We start from the raw sequence: 14,823 nt of genomic DNA on the forward strand, positions 1-14,823 counted from the left end.
ACATGTTTTATAAGAGTCTTGCCCTGAAGACATGTACGTGCCCCGACGTGCGCATTCCCCCGACGTGCGCGCGTGGGCGAGGGCCCGATCATCGCTGCTTGCAGCTTTAATTAGGGCCCGAGCACCGACAAAGTCGGTCCGAGGACCTATTGTATTTCAAATGATTATTAGGGCCCGAGCACCGACAAAGTCGGTCCGAGGACCTATTGTAATTCAAATGATTATTATTCTTATTATTCTTCTATTATGTCTTTGAGCGTGAAAACGAGGTGCTTGGGATAATGAACTTTTTTTGAAATTTTGCACACGTGTCAGACGTGCGTGAAATGAATATCTGATATGGGTTTCGTGCTCGGGTGTGGCAAATTGGCTCGGTAGCGCCCCCTATTGAGTAGCCCCGACGACACGTTTCCCCTAAATTTACGAAATTTGGTAGGTATATGTACCATGACGAGACGTAAATAAAACCCTCTTGGAGGTATACCGTAAACCCAACCGGAAGTCGGCCATATTGGATTTTATGGCGTTTTTTTACCATATCCAGGCGCTGTACTTTAACGAACTCCTCCTAGAGATTTAACCCGATCAACTTCAAATTTGGTCAGTAGTATCTTAAGACCTTTGGGATGAAAAGTTACTCAAAGATCAAAAAGTTATCGAACTATGTTGCCGTGGCGTGGCGGCGAAAAAGCGCCTTTCGCCAAGAAACAGGAAGTTGTTGTAACTTTGTCGTACATTAACCTATATGCTCCAAATTTCTCATGCCTGATAAAGGTCCCTGTCTGACAACATCCATATGCAAATTTTGACTCGCAGTCATAGCGCCACCTAGTGGTAACAGGAAATATCATGTTTTACACATTGATGTACTCTGCCTCAGAAATTAATCACATCTACCTGAAACTTGGTCAGTAGTATCTTAAGACCTTTGGGAAGAAAAATTATCAAAAGATCAAAAAGTTATCGAACCATGTTGCCGTGGCGTGGCGGCGAAAAAGCTTCGTCGCCAAAAAAACAGGAAGTTGTTGTAACTTTGGCGTATAGTAACCAATCTGCTCCAAATTTCTCATGCAAGATAAAACGTACGTGAAATAAATATCTGATATGGGTTTCGTGCTTGGGTGTGGCAAATTGGCTCGCTAGCGCCCCCTATTGAGTAGCCCCGACGACACGTTTCCCCTAAATTTACGAAATTTGGTAGGTATATGTACCATGACGAGACGTAAATAAAACCCTCTTGGAGGTATACCGTAAACCCAACCGGAAGTCGGCCATATTGGATTTTATGGCGTTTTTTTACCATTTCCAGGTGCTGTACTTTAACGAACTCCTCCTAGAGATTTAACCCGATCAACTTCAAATTTGGTCAGTAGTATCTTAAGACCTTTGGGATGAAAAGTTACTCAAAGATCAAAAAGTTATCGAACTATGTTGCCGTGGCGTGGCGGCGAAAAAGCGCCTTTCGCCAAGAAACAGGAAGTTGTTGTAACTTTGACGTACATTAACCTATATGCTCCAAATTTCTCATGCCTGATAAAGGTCCCTGTCTGACGACATCCATATGCAAATTTTGACTCACAGTCATAGCGCCACCTAGTGGTAACAGGAAATATCATGTTTTACACATTGATGTACTCTGCCTCAGAAATTAATCACATCTACGTGAAACTTGGTCAGTAGTATCTTAAGACCTTTGGGATGAAAACTTATCAAAAGATCAAAAAGTTATCGAACTATGTTGCCGTGGCGTGGCGGCGAAAAAGCGCCTTTCGCCAAGAAACAGGAGGCTGTTGTTACTTGACTTTACATAGTCCAATCTGCTCCAAACTTCACAAGCTGGATAATGGACCAGGCCTGAAGACATATATGTGGTATTATGCGTGATAGTCATAGCGCCCCCTACAGGAAACAGGAAGTTGTTGTAAATTGGCTGTACATTGTCCAATCTTCCCCAAATTTGACATGTTTTATAAGAGTCTTGCCCTGAAGACATGTACGTGCCCCGACGTGCGCGCGTGGGCGAGGGCCCGATCATCGCTGCTTGCAGCTTTAATTATTCTTATTATTATTATTCTTATTATTATTCTATTATGTCTTTGAGCGTGAAAACGAGGTGCTTGGGATAATGAACTTTTTTTGAAATTTTGCACACGTGTCAGACGTGCGTGAAATGAATATCTGATATGGGTTTCGTGCTCGGGTGTGGCAAATTGGCTCGCTAGCGCCCCCTATTGAGTAGCCCCGACGACACGTTTCTCCTAAATTTACGAAATTTGGTAGGTATATGTACCATGATGAGACGTAAATAAAACCCTCTTGGAGGTATACCGTAAACCCAACCGGAAGTCGGCCATATTGGATTTTATGGCGTTTTTTTTACCATTTCCAGGCGCTGTACTTTAACGAACTCCTCCTAGAGATTTAACCCGATCAACTTCAAATTTGGTCAGTAGTATCTTAAGACCTTTGGGATGAAAAGTTACTCAAAGATCAAAAAGTTATCGAACTATGTTGCCGTGGCGTGGCGGCGAAAAAGCTTCATCGCCAAAAAACAGGAAGTTGTTGTAACTTTGGCGTATAGTAACCAATCTGCTCCAAATTTCTCATGCAAGATAAAACGTACGTGAAATAAATATCTGATATGGGTTTCGTGCTCGGGTGTGGCAAATTGGCTCGCTAGCGCCCCCTATTGAGTAGCCCCGACGACACGTTTCCCCTAAATTTACGAAATTTGGTAGGTATATGTACCATGACGAGACGTAAATAAAACCCTCTTGGAGGTATACCGTAAACCCAACCGGAAGTCGGCCATATTGGATTTTATGGCGTTTTTTTACCATTTCCAGGCGCTGTACTTTAACGAACTCCTCCTAGAGATTTAACCCGATCAACTTCAAATTTGGTCAGTAGTATCTTAAGACCTTTGGGATGAAAAGTTACTCAAAGATCAAAAAGTTATCGAACTATGTTGCCGTGGCGTGGCGGCGAAAAAGCGCCTTTCGCCAAGAAACAGGAAGTTGTTGTAACTTTGACGTACATTAACCTATATGCTCCAAATTTCTCATGCCTGATAAAGGTTCCTGTCTGACGACATCCATATGCAAATTTTGACTCACAGTCATAGCGCCACCTAGTGGTAACAGGAAATATCATGTTTTACACATTGATGTACTCTGCCTCAGAAATTAATCACATCTACGTGAAACTTGGTCAGTAGTATCTTAAGACCTTTGGGATGAAAAATTATCAAAAGATCAAAAAGTTATCGAACTATGTTGCCGTGGCGTGGCGGCGAAAAAGCGCCTTTCGCCAAGAAACAGGAGGCTGTTGTTACTTGACTTTACATAGTCCAATCTGCTCCAAACTTCACAAGCTGGATAATGGACCAGGCCTGAAGACATATATGTGGTATTATGCGTGATAGTCATAGCGCCCCCTACAGGAAACAGGAAGTTGTTGTAAATTGGCTGTACATTGTCCAATCTTCCCCAAATTTGACATGTTTTATAAGAGTCTTGCCCTGAAGACATGTACGTGCCCCGACGTGCGCGTTCCCCCGACGTGCGCGCGTGGGCGAGGGCCCGATCATCGCTGCTTGCAGTTTTAATTATTATTATTATTCTTATTATTATTATTCTATTATGTCTTTGAGCGTGAAAACGAGGTGCTTGGGATAATGAACTTTTTTTGAAATTTTGCACACGTGTCAGACGTGCGTGAAATGAATATCTGATATGGGTTTCGTGCTCGGGTGTGGCAAATTGGCTCGCTAGCGCCCCCTATTGAGTAGCCCCGACGACACGTTTCCCCTAAATTTACGAAATTTGGTAGGTATATGTACCATGACGAGACGTAAATAAAACCCTCTTGGAGGTATACCGTAAACCCAACCGGAAGTCGGCCATATTGGATTTTATGGCGTTTTTTTACCATTTCCAGGCGCTGTACTTTAACGAACTCCTCCTAGAGATTTAACCCGATCAACTTCAAATTTGGTCAGTAGTATCTTAAGACCTTTGGGATGAAAAGTTACTCAAAGATCAAAAAGTTATCGAACTATGTTGCCGTGGCGTGGCGGCGAAAAAGCGCCTTTCGCCAAGAAACAGGAAGTTGTTGTAACTTTGTCGTACATTAACCTATATGCTCCAAATTTCTCATGCCTGATAAAGGTCCCTGTCTGACGACATCCATATGCAAATTTTGACTCACAGTCATAGCGCCACCTAGTGGTAACAGGAAATATCATGTTTCACACATTGATGTACTCTGCCTCAGAAATTAATCACATCTACCTGAAACTTGGTCAGTAGTATCTTAAGACCTTTGGGATGAAAACTTATCAAAAGATCAAAAAGTTATCGAACCATGTTGCCGTGGCGTGGCGGCGAAAAAGCTTCTTCGCCAAAAAACAGGAAGTTGTTGTAACTTTGGCGTATAGTAACCAATCTGCTCCAAATTTCTCATGCAAGATAAAACGTGCGTGAAATAAATATCTGATATGGGTTTCGTGCTCGGGTGTGGCAAATTGGCTCGCTAGCGCCCCCTATTGAGTAGCCCCGACGACACGTTTCACCTACATTTATGAAATTTGGTAGGTATATGTACCATGATGAGACGTAAATAAAAGCCTCTTGGAGGTATACCGTAAACCCAACCGGAAGTCGGCCATATTGGATTTTATGGCGTTTTTTTACCATATCCAGGCGCTGTACTTTAACGAACTCCTCCTAGAGATTTAATCCGATCAACTTCAAATTTGGTCAGTAGTATCTTAAGACCTTTGGGATGAAAAGTTACTCAAAGATCAAAAAGTTATCGAACTATGTTGCCGTGGCGTGGCGGCGAAAAAGCGCCTTTCGCCAAGAAACAGGAAGTTGTTGTAACTTTGTCGTACATTAACCTACATGCTCCAAATTTCTCATGCCTGATAAAGGTCCCTGTCTGACAACATCCATATGCAAATTTTGACTCACAGTCATAGCGCCACCTAGTGGTAACAGGAAATATCATGTTTTACACATTGATGTACTCTGCCTCAGAAATTAATCACATCTACCTCAAACTTGGTCAGTAGCATCTTAAGACCTTTGGGATGAAAACTTATCAAAAGATCAGAAAGTTATCGAACCATGTTGCCGTGGCGTGGCGGCGAAAAAGCTTCTTCGCCAAAAAACAGGAGGCTGTTGTTACTTGACTTTACATAGTCCAATCTGCTCCAAACTTCACAAGCTGGATAATGGACCAGGCCTGAAGACATATATGTGGTATTATGCGTGATAGTCATAGCGCGCCCCCTACAGGAAACAGGAAGTTGTTGTAAATTGGCTATACATTGTCCAATCTTCCCCAAATTTGACATGTTTTATAAGAGTCTTGCCCTGAAGACATGTACGTGTCCCGACGTGCGCATTCCCCCGACGTGCACGCGTGGGCGAGGGCCCGATCATCGCTGCTTGCAGCTTTAATTATTAGGGCCCGAGCACCGACAAAGTCGGTCCGAGGACCTATTGTATTTCAAATGATTATTATTCTTATTATTATTATTAGGGCCCGAGCACCGACAAAGTCGGTCCGAGGACCTATTGTATTTCAAATGATTATTATTCTTATTATTATTATTATTATTATTAGGGCCCGAGCACCGACAAAGTCGGTCCGAGGACCTATTGTATTTCAAATGATTATTATTATTCTTATTATTATTATTCTATTATGTCTTCGCGCGTAAAAATGAGGTGCTTGGGATAATGAACTTTTTTTGAAATTTTGCACACGTGTCAGACGTGCGTGAAATGAATATCTGATATGGGTTTCGTGCTCGGGTGTGGCAAATTGGCTCGCTAGCGCCCCCTATTGAGTAGCCCCGACGACACGTTTCTCCTAAATTTACGAAATTTGGTAGGTATATGTACCATGATGAGACGTAAATAAAACCCTCTTGGAGGTATACCGTAAACCCAACCGGAAGTCGGCCATATTGGATTTTATGGCGTTTTTTTACCATATCCAGGCGCTGTACATTAACGAACTCCTCCTAGAGATTTAACCCGATCAACTTCAAATTTGGTCAGTAGTATCTTAAGACCTTTGGGATGAAAAGTTACTCAAAGATCAAAAAGTTATCGAACTATGTTGCCGTGGCGTGGCGGCGAAAAAGCGCCTTTCGCCAAGAAACAGGAAGTTGTTGTAACTTTGTCGTACATTAACCTATATGCTCCAAATTTCTCATGCCTGATAAAAGTCCCTCTCTGACACCATCCATATGCAAATTTTGGCTCGCAGTCATAGCGCCACCTAGTGGTAACAGGAAATATCATGTTTTACACATTGATGTACTCTGCCTCAGAAATTAATCACATCTACCTGAAACTTGGTCAGTAGTATCTTAAGACCTTTGGGATGAAAACTTATCAAAAGATCAAAAAGTTATCGAACCATGTTGCCGTGGCGTGGCGGCGAAAAAGCTTCATCGCCAAAAAACAGGAAGTTGTTGTAACTTTGGCGTATAGTAACCAATCTGCTCCAAATTTCTCATGCAAGATAAAACGTACGTGAAATAAATATCTGATATGGGTTTCGTGCTCGGGTGTGGCAAATTGGCTCGCTAGCGCCCCCTATTGAGTAGCCCCGACGACACGTTTCCCCTAAATTTACGAAATTTGGTAGGTATATGTACCATGACGAGACGTAAATAAAACCCTCTTGGAGGTATACCGTAAACCCAACCGGAAGTCGGCCATATTGGATTTTATGGCGTTTTTTTACCATTTCCAGGCGCTGTACTTTAACGAACTCCTCCTAGAGATTTAACCCGATCAACTTCAAATTTGGTCAGTAGTATCTTAAGACCTTTGGGATGAAAAGTTACTCAAAGATCAAAAAGTTATCGAACTATGTTGCCGTGGCGTGGCGGCGAAAAAGCGCCTTTCGCCAAGAAACAGGAAGTTGTTGTAACTTTGACGTAAATAAACCTATATGCTCCAAATTTCTCATGCCTGATAAAGGTCCCTGTCTGACGGCATCCATATGCAAATTTTGACTCACAGTCATAGCGCCACCTAGTGGTAACAGGAAATATCATGTTTTACACATTGATGTACTCTGCCTCAGAAATTAATCACATCTACGTGAAACTTGGTCAGTAGTATCTTAAGACCTTTGGGATGAAAACTTATCAAAAGATCAAAAAGTTATCGAACTATGTTGCCGTGGCGTGGCGGCGAAAAAGCGCCTTTCGCCAAGAAACAGGAGGCTGTTGTTACTTGACTTTACATAGTCCAATCTGCTCCAAACTTCACAAGCTGGATAATGGACCAGGCCTGAAGACATATATGTGGTATTATGCGTGATAGTCATAGCGCCCCCTACAGGAAACAGGAAGTTGTTGTAAATTGGCTGTACATTGTCCAATCTTCCCCAAATTTGACATGTTTTATAAGAGTCTTGCCCTGAAGACATGTACGTGCCCCGACGTGCGCGTTCCCCCGACGTGCGCGCGTGGGCGAGGGCCCGATCATCGCTGCTTGCAGCTTTAATTCTTATTATTATTCTTCCTTGTCTTTGCGCGTGAAAACGAGGTGCTTGGGATAATGAACTTTTTTTGAAATTTTGCACACGTGCCAGACGTGCGTGAAATGAATATCTGATATGGGTTTCGTGCTCGGGTGTGGCAAATTGGCTCGCTAGCGCCCCCTATTGAGTAGCCCCGACGACACGTTTCTCCTAAATTTACGAAATTTGGTAGGTATATGTACCATGATGAGACGTAAATAAAACCCTCTTGGAGGTATACCGTAAACCCAACCGGAAGTCGGCCATATTGGATTTTATGGCGTTTTTTTACCATATCCAGGCGCTGTACTTTAACGAACTCCTCCTAGAGATTTAACCCGATCAACTTCAAATTTGGTCAGTAGTATCTTAAGACCTTTGGGATGAAAAGTTACTCAAAGATCAAAAAGTTATCGAACTATGTTGCCGTGGCGTGGCGGCGAAAAAGCGCCTTTCGCCAAGAAACAGGAAGTTGTTGTAACTTTGTCGTACATTAACCTATATGCTCCAAATTTCTCATGCCTGATAAAGGTCCCTGTCTGACGACATCCATATGCAAATTTTGACTCACAGTCATAGCGCCACCTAGTGGTAACAGGAAATATCATGTTTTACACATTGATGTACTCTGCCTCAGAAATTAATCACATCTACCTGAAACTTGGTCAGTAGTATCTTAAGACCTTTGGGAAGAAAACTTATCAAAAGATCAAAAAGTTATCGAACCATGTTGCCGTGGCGTGGCGGCGAAAAAGCTTCATCGCCAAAAAACAGGAAGTTGTTGTAACTTTGGCGTATAGTAACCAATCTGCTCCAAATTTCTCATGCAAGATAAAACGTACGTGAAATAAATATCTGATATGGGTTTCGTGCTCGGGTGTGGCAAATTGGCTCGCTAGCGCCCCCTATTGAGTAGCCCCGACGACACGTTTCCCCTAAATTTACGAAATTTGGTAGGTATATGTACCATGACGAGACGTAAATAAAACCCTCTTGGAGGTATACCGTAAACCCAACCGGAAGTCGGCCATATTGGATTTTATGGCGTTTTTTTACCATTTCCAGGCGCTGTACTTTAACGAACTCCTCCTAGAGATTTAACCCGATCAACTTCAAATTTGGTCAGTAGTATCTTAAGACCTTTGGGATGAAAAGTTACTCAAAGATCAAAAAGTTATCGAACTATGTTGCCGTGGCGTGGCGGCGAAAAAGCGCCTTTCGCCAAGAAACAGGAAGTTGTTGTAACTTTGACGTACATTAACCTATATGCTCCAAATTTCTCATGCCTGATAAAGGTCCCTGTCTGACGACATCCATATGCAAATTTTGACTCACAGTCATAGCGCCACCTAGTGGTAACAGGAAATATCATGTTTTACACATTGATGTACTCTGCCTCAGAAATTAATCACATCTACGTGAAACTTGGTCAGTAGTATCTTAAGACCTTTGGGATGAAAACTTATCAAAAGATCAAAAAGTTATCGAACTATGTTGCCGTGGCGTGGCGGCGAAAAAGCGCCTTTCGCCAAGAAACAGGAGGCTGTTGTTACTTGACTTTACATAGTCCAATCTGCTCCAAACTTCACAAGCTGGATAATGGACCAGGCCTGAAGACATATATGTGGTATTATGCGTGATAGTCATAGCGCCCCCTACAGGAAACAGGAAGTTGTTGTAAATTGGCTGTACATTGTCCAATCTTCCCCAAATTTGACATGTTTTATAAGAGTCTTGCCCTGAAGACATGTACGTGCCCCGACGTGCGCGTTCCCCCGACGTGCGCGCGTGGGCGAGGGCCCGATCATCGCTGCTTGCAGCTTTAATTATTATTATTCTTCCTTGTCTTTGCGCTTGAAAACGAGGTGCTTGGGATAATGAACTTTTTTTGAAATTTTGCACACGTGTCAGACGTGCGTGAAATGAATATCTGATATGGGTTTCGTGCTCGGGTGTGGCAAATTGGCTCGCTAGCGCCCCCTATTGAGTAGCCCCGACGACACGTTTCTCCTAAATTTACGAAATTTGGTAGGTATATGTACCATGATGAGACGTAAATAAAACCCTCTTGGAGGTATACCATAAACCCAACCGGAAGTCGGCCATATTGGATTTTATGGCGTTTTTTTACCATATCCAGGCGCTGTACTTTAACGAACTCCTCCTAGAGATTTAACCCGATCAACTTCAAATTTGGTCAGTAGTATCTTAAGACCTTTGGGATGAAAAGTTACTCAAAGATCAAAAAGTTATCGAACTATGTTGCCGTGGCGTGGCGGCGAAAAAGCGCCTTTCGCCAAGAAACAGGAAGTTGTTGTAACTTTGTCGTACATTAACCTATATGCTCCAAATTTCTCATGCCTGATAAAGGTCCCTGTCTGACGACATCCATATGCAAATTTTGACTCACAGTCATAGCGCCACCTAGTGGTAACAGGAAATATCATGTTTTACACATTGATGTACTCTGCCTCAGAAATTAATCACATCTACGTGAAACTTGGTCAGTAGTATCTTAAGACCTTTGGGATGAAAACTTATCAAAAGATCAAAAAGTTATCGAACTATGTTGCCGTGGCGTGGCGGCGAAAAAGCGCCTTTCGCCAAGGAACAGGAGGCTGTTGTTACTTGACTTTACATAGTCCAATCTGCTCCAAACTTCACAAGCTGGATAATGGACCAGGCCTGAAGACATATATGTGGTATTATGCGTGATAGTCATAGCGCCCCCTACAGGAAACAGGAAGTTGTTGTAAATTGGCTGTACATTGTCCAATCTTCCCCAAATTTGACATGTTTTATAAGAGTCTTGCCCTGAAGACATGTACGTGCCCCGACGTGCGCGTTCCCCCGACGTGCGCGCGTGGGCGAGGGCCAGATCATCGCTGCTTGCAGCTTTAATTAGGGCCCGAGCACCGACAAAGTCGGTCCGAGGACCTATTGTAATTCAAATGATTATTATTCTTATTATTATTATTATTATTATTCTTATTATTATTATTCTATTATGTCTTTGAGCGTGAAAACGAGGTGCTTGGGATAATGAACTTTTTTTGAAATTTTGCACACGTGTCAGACGTGCGTGAAATGAATATCTGATATGGGTTTCGTGCTCGGGTGTGGCAAATTGGCTCGCTAGCGCCCCCTATTGAGTAGCCCCGACGACACGTTTCCCCTAAATTTACGAAATTTGGTAGGTATATGTACCATGACGAGACGTAAATAAAACCCTCTTGGAGGTATACCGTAAACCCAACCGGAAGTCGGCCATATTGGATTTTATGGCGTTTTTTTACCATTTCCAGGCGCTGTACTTTAACGAACTCCTCCTAGAGATTTAACCCGATCAACTTCAAATTTGGTCAGTAGTATCTTAAGACCTTTGGGATGAAAAGTTACTCAAAGATCAAAAAGTTATCGAACTATGTTGCCGTGGCGTGGCGGCGAAAAAGCGCCTTTCGCCAAGAAACAGGAAGTTGTTGTAACTTTGTCGTACATTAACCTATATGCTCCAAATTTCTCATGCCTGATAAAGGTCCCTGTCTGACAACATCCATATGCAAATTTTGACTCGCAGTCATAGCGCCACCTAGTGGTAACAGGAAATATCATGTTTTACACATTGATGTACTCTGCCTCAGAAATTAATCACATCTACCTGAAACTTGGTCAGTAGTATCTTAAGACCTTTGGGATGAAAACTTATCAAAAGATCAAAAAGTTATCGAACCATGTTGCCGTGGCGTGGCGGCGAAAGAGCGCCTTTCGCCAACAAACAGGAAGTTGTTGTAACTTTGTCGTACGTTAACCTATATGCTCCAAATATCTCATGCCTGATAAAGGTCCCTGTCTGACAACATCCATATGCAAATTTTGACTCACAGTCATAGCGCCACCTAGTGGTAACAGGAAATATCATGTTGTACACATTGATGTACTCTGCCTCAGAAATTAATCACATCTACCTGAAACTTGGTCAGTAGTATCTTAAGACCTTTGGGATGAAAACTTATCAAAAGATCAAAAAGTTATCGAACCGTGTTGCCGTGGCATGGCGGCGAAAAAGCTTCTTCGCCAAAAAATAGGAGGCTGTTGTTACTTGACTTTACATAGTCCAATCTGCTCCAAACTTCACAAGCTGGATAATGGACCAGGCCTGAAGACATATATGTGGTATTATGCGTGATAGTCATAGCGCCCCCTACAGGAAACAGGAAGTTGTTGTAAATTGGCTGTACATTGTCCAATCTTCCCCAAATTTGACATGTTTTATAAGAGTCTTGCCCTGAAGACATGTACGTGCCCCGACGTGCGCGTTCCCCCGACGTGCGCGCGTGGGCGAGGGCCCGATCATCGCTGCTTGCAGCTTTAATTCTTATTATTATTCTATTATGTCTTTGAGCGTGAAAACGAGGTGCTTGGGATAATGAACTTTTTTTGAAATTTTGCACACGTGTCAGACGTGCGTGAAATGAATATCTGATATGGGTTTCGTGCTCGGGTGTGGCAAATTGGCTCGCTAGCGCCCCCTATTGAGTAGCCCCGACGACACGTTTCCCCTAAATTTACGAAATTTGGTAGGTATATGTACCATGACGAGACGTAAATAAAACCCTCTTGGAGGTATACCGTAAACCCAACCGGAAGTCGGCCATATTGGATTTTATGGCGTTTTTTTACCATTTCCAGGCGCTGTACTTTAACGAACTCCTCCTAGAGATTTAACCCGATCAACTTCAAATTTGGTCAGTAGTATCTTAAGACCTTTGGGATGAAAAGTTACTCAAAGATCAAAAAGTTATCGAACTATGTTGCCGTGGCGTGGCGGCGAAAAAGCGCCTTTCGCCAAGAAACAGGAAGTTGTTGTAACTTTGTCGTACATTAACCTATATGCTCCAAATTTCTCATGCCTGATAAAGGTCCCTGTCTGACAACATCCATATGCAAATTTTGACTCGCAGTCATAGCGCCACCTAGTGGTAACAGGAAATATCATGTTTTACACATTGATGTACTCTGCCTCAGAAATTAATCACATCTACCTGAAACTTGGTCAGTAGTATCTTAAGACCTTTGGGATGAAAACTTATCAAAAGATCAAAAAGTTATCGAACCATGTTGCCGTGGCGTGGCGGCGAAAGAGCGCCTTTCGCCAACAAACAGGAAGTTGTTGTAACTTTGTCGTACGTTAACCTATATGCTCCAAATGTCTCATGCCTGATAAAGGTCCCTGTCTGACAACATCCATATGCAAATTTTGACTCACAGTCATAGCGCCACCTAGTGGTAACAGGAAATATCATGTTGTACACATTGATGTACTCTGCCTCAGAAATTAATCACATCTACCTGAAACTTGGTCAGTAGTATCTTAAGACCTTTGGGATGAAAACTTATCAAAAGATCAAAAAGTTATCGAACCGTGTTGCCGTGGCATGGCGGCGAAAAAGCTTCTTCGCCAAAAAATAGGAGGCTGTTGTTACTTGACTTTACATAGTCCAATCTGCTCCAAACTTCACAAGCTGGATAATGGACCAGGCCTGAAGACATATATGTGGTATTATGCGTGATAGTCATAGCGCCCCCTACAGGAAACAGGAAGTTGTTGTAAATTGGCTGTACATTGTCCAATCTTCCCCAAATTTGACATGTTTTATAAGAGTCTTGCCCTGAAGACATGTACGTGCCCCGACGTGCGCGTTCCCCCGACGTGCGCGCGTGGGCGAGGGCCCGATCATCGCTGCTTGCAGCTTTAATTCTTATTATTATTCTATTATGTCTTTGAGCGTGAAAACGAGGTGCTTGGGATAATGAACTTTTTTTGAAATTTTGCACACGTGTCAGACGTGCGTGAAATGAATATCTGATATGGGTTTCGTGCTCGGGTGTGGCAAATTGGCTCGCTAGCGCCCCCTATTGAGTAGCCCCGACGACACGTTTCCCCTAAATTTACGAAATTTGGTAGGTATATGTACCATGACGAGACGTAAATAAAACCCTCTTGGAGGTATACCGTAAACCCAACCGGAAGTCGGCCATATTGGATTTTATGGCGTTTTTTTACCATTTCCAGGCGCTGTACTTTAACGAACTCCTCCTAGAGATTTAACCCGATCAACTTCAAATTTGGTCAGTAGTATCTTAAGACCTTTGGGATGAAAAGTTACTCAAAGATCAAAAAGTTATCGAACTATGTTGCCGTGGCGTGGCGGCGAAAAAGCGCCTTTCGCCAAGAAACAGGAAGTTGTTGTAACTTTGTCGTACATTAACCTATATGCTCCAAATTTCTCATGCCTGATAAAGGTCCCTGTCTGACGACATCCATATGCAAATTTTGACTCACAGTCATAGCGCCACCTAGTGGTAACAGGAAATATCATGTTTTACACATTGATGTACTCTGCCTCAGAAATTAATCACATCTACCTGAAACTTGGTCAGTAGTATCTTAAGACCTTTGGGAAGAAAACTTATCAAAAGATCAAAAAGTTATCGAACCATGTTGCCGTGGCGTGGCGGCGAAAAAGCTTCATCGCCAAAAAACAGGAAGTTGTTGTAACTTTGGCGTATAGTAACCAATCTGCTCCAAATTTCTCATGCAAGATAAAACATACGTGAAATAAATATCTGATATGGGTTTCGTGCTCGGGTGTGGCAAATTGGCTCGCTAGCGCCCCCTATTGAGTAGCCCCGACGACACGTTTCCCCTAAATTTACGAAATTTGGTAGGTATATGTACCATGACGAGACGTAAATAAAACCCTCTTGGAGGTATACCGTAAACCCAACCGGAAGTCGGCCATATTGGATTTTATGGCGTTTTTTTACCATTTCCAGGCGCTGTACTTTAACGAACTCCTCCTAGAGATTTAACCCGATCAACTTCAAATTTGGTCAGTAGTATCTTAAGACCTTTGGGATGAAAAGTTACTCAAAGATCAAAAAGTTATCGAACTATGTTGCCGTGGCGTGGCGGCGAAAAAAGCGCCTTTCGCCAAGAAACAGGAAGTTGTTGTAACTTTGTCGTACATTAACCTATATGCTCCAAATTTCTCATGCCTGATAAAGGTCCCTGTCTGACGACATCCATATGCAAATTTTGACTCACAGTCATAGCGCCACCTAGTGGTAACAGGAAATATCATGTTTTACACATTGATGTACTCTGCCTCAGAAATTAATCACATCTACCTGAAACTTGGTCAGTAGTATCTTAAGACCTTTGGGAAGAAAACTTATCAAAAGATCAAAAAGTTATCGAACCATGTTGCC

At 42.6% G+C, this 14,823-nt stretch overlaps 2 protein-coding genes across 4 annotated transcripts in view; one reads left to right on the forward strand and one right to left on the reverse strand.

The window, feature by feature from the left end:
* The window catches only part of LOC119486724, a 1,187,645-nt gene that overhangs the window by 795,417 nt on the left and 377,405 nt on the right, over nt 1–14,823 (forward strand). The window lies entirely within an intron of this gene.
* Nucleotides 1–14,823, reverse strand: part of LOC119487033 (synaptotagmin-9-like) — a 171,337-nt gene that overhangs the window by 44,612 nt on the left and 111,902 nt on the right. The window lies entirely within an intron of this gene.

Source organism: Sebastes umbrosus, chromosome 4 (genome assembly GCF_015220745.1).
Source record: "Sebastes umbrosus isolate fSebUmb1 chromosome 4, fSebUmb1.pri, whole genome shotgun sequence".
Classification (NCBI taxonomy): Eukaryota; Metazoa; Chordata; class Actinopteri; order Perciformes; family Sebastidae; genus Sebastes; species Sebastes umbrosus.